This window comes from Chaetura pelagica, unplaced genomic scaffold, assembly GCF_000747805.2.
Source record: "Chaetura pelagica isolate M959 unplaced genomic scaffold, ChaPel_1.0 scaffold26, whole genome shotgun sequence".
NCBI classification, from domain to species: Eukaryota; Metazoa; Chordata; class Aves; order Apodiformes; family Apodidae; genus Chaetura; species Chaetura pelagica.
The window spans coordinates 1,368,180-1,370,782 of NW_009953793.1; positions in this window are offsets into that span (position 1 = coordinate 1,368,180).

Below are 2,603 nucleotides of genomic sequence, written 5' to 3' on the forward strand. Positions count from 1 at the left end.
TGTGTGTGTGTGTGTTGGTTTTGTGCAAGTGTTTCATTTTTATAACTTAGGCAGTTAGCAAGGTAAGTTAAGGCTATCCAAGTTTTCCTACGTTTTCAATAGGAAACATTCTTCCTGAATGACAATAAGCAAAGACATTTTCATCCTTAAAGGACTAATTTCCACCACTCTAATCTGGGTACAGCAATAGGAATTAGCTGCATCATGCTGGGGAGGAAGCTGGGAGAGGCTGCTCATGCCTAAACATTCTGTTTGCTTTAAAATGTTTTGTAACTTTTCACTATTGGCTTCATATACTAAAAAATGCAAATAGATCCATATATGTGATTTCAGGTGGAGAATTCTTCCGATTTATTAGGGTATTTTTATACAAAGTATACAAATGTGTAGTTTTTTCCTTTTTTAAAGCATAAAATAAAAGATACTGGAAAGGGGAAAGGTGGTTGTGGTTCCTGTTGTCTGCTGAATAATATGTTACTTCTGATTTATTTTTTTTGTTTCAAGATGATGTATCTCTGATATTTGCCTTGGCTTTGGGAAGAAGATTAGTTAATCCACAGAAATGAATGGAAGAGAATATAGGTGTTCTGAGAAGACAAACCAGCAAAAGCATTTTGATAGGTGTTTTTAATTCAAGTCAACTCTTAAGAGCTCCTTGGTGAAAACAAACATTAGTAGAAGTTGAATTCTGTGCCTCACAGAGCTTCCTGAGATGGAGTATGCAGTTGGAGGAAGTGGACTTTAAACAAAGGTTTTAAAACATTGACACTTTCTGTAATATTACAATTCCAGAAATAGAAACTACAGTAAAAAAAAGAACTAATCACCTTTATGAAACAAAACCAAATTACTTTTTACCATTCTAAGATACTTCTGTAATTTTTAAGATGCATTATTTTAGCTTGCAAAATATACCTGTAGTCTAAAAGTGAAATTTTAAAAGATATTGGTACCCTTCATCAATCTACTGAAAGTATTATTACCTGATAAATCTATTAATATGGTTTAATTGCCTTCTACTTTACATTCCTTTAAAGCAAGAACAGATGTAATTCAGGAGGCACATAAAACCTTCTTAAATCAAATAAATCCGTAACAGAATGAAGTATTTTTCTGCTTAAAAATACCTACTAAATATAAAAAAAACCCACAAAAATAAAAAAAAAACAGGCATGGATTATTTTCTGGATACTGAAAAGGAAATACAGATTTATGAAGTAAAGTAACAAGAAGAAAATATTTTTAAAATGGGTGTGCACCACGGTGTTTTATCTCACAAAACTGGGATCTGGATGGGCTGGAATTGTTTCACTTTAATTTTGATAGAGTTTAAAAGTCTTAGCTTCAAAGCTTCCCATAGGAAATTTATTTTTTTATTTCAGTTAGCTTCCTGTATCAAAAAGTTTAAAAGCCGTGATTTTGACCTTGCCTTAAAAAACTTCCCATTACCAACAGGCCTGCATTGTAAAGGCTAGCCATATTTTTTTATAACTTACTCATTTATATCAGAATTGTGCAGTGCTTCTCACTGGCAGTATTTCTTCTGTAGTAGCTTCTTTAATATATCTTTAGATTTCTTATCTGTACTGAATTCTTTTGTCTCTGCAATTTATTTTTTTTTCTTTTTTCTCACCTGCTTTGCAGTTTGGATGGCTAGAATTTCACAGTCACCATACTCAAAGGTCTGTTTAAGCTGTGGACCGTGTTTTGGATTTGTCCTCTGAGGACAACTTTCTCAATTCACAGCTCTTCCCAGCCCCTTGTCCTTGTCTCCCGTTCACTAGGACTTTGCCCACCATTGCTTTGTGGAAGAGAATCAGCGGACAAAACCTGTCACAATCCAAACACGTGGAAAAACACGTTTAGAAGCAGGGATGGGAAACGAAATAAAGGATATTGCTAAACATAGGTCATGCCTTTTTTCCAGAGATGACAACTGGCTAGTGTCTAACCAGCCTGGCTGGTCTTGCACGTGTCCCAGATCTGTCAGAGCTATTAGGCACGCACACACTGAATCTGTGTGACACCCTGTGTCAGGGTGGCTGGTCCTGTTTTCTGGTTTTTTGGGTTTGTTTGGGTTTTGTTTGTCTTTCCCCCCTTAAAGGAGAGCCAGCCTGCTCCTGTTGCACAGCCCTGTATCTGACTTGGGACCCAGCAATCTAGTGTAGGGTGGGATTCAGGAGAGCCCTGCTGCGGAGCGATGGCCGTGGGGTCACACGCTGAGGCCTGTGGCTGCAGCCACAGCAGCCCAGGCGCCGTGCAAATGGAGCGTGTCTCTTCCGAGCTGGGTCAGAAAGCACACTAGTGTGAGACCTTTGTGTGAGGGACACGGGGGACCAGCGTTTGTTTAGGATTGACCAGAGATTGTGTGGACGCCTCTTCATTTTCAGAATTTGCCACGATTGTCTCCCCACTGCTCAAGTCAGGCAAAACCTTTCCCTCAAGTAAAAATGTCTGCCAATGCCTACCGCTCCCGAGAGGACAAAGCCGAAGCCGGAACGCAGGTACCGGAAGCAGCGCTGGGGAGGCTGCCCGTGCCCCGTGCCCCGTGCCCCCCGGGGCTGGAACGCGGGGCTGGAACGCGGGGCTGGAAAGCGGGGCTG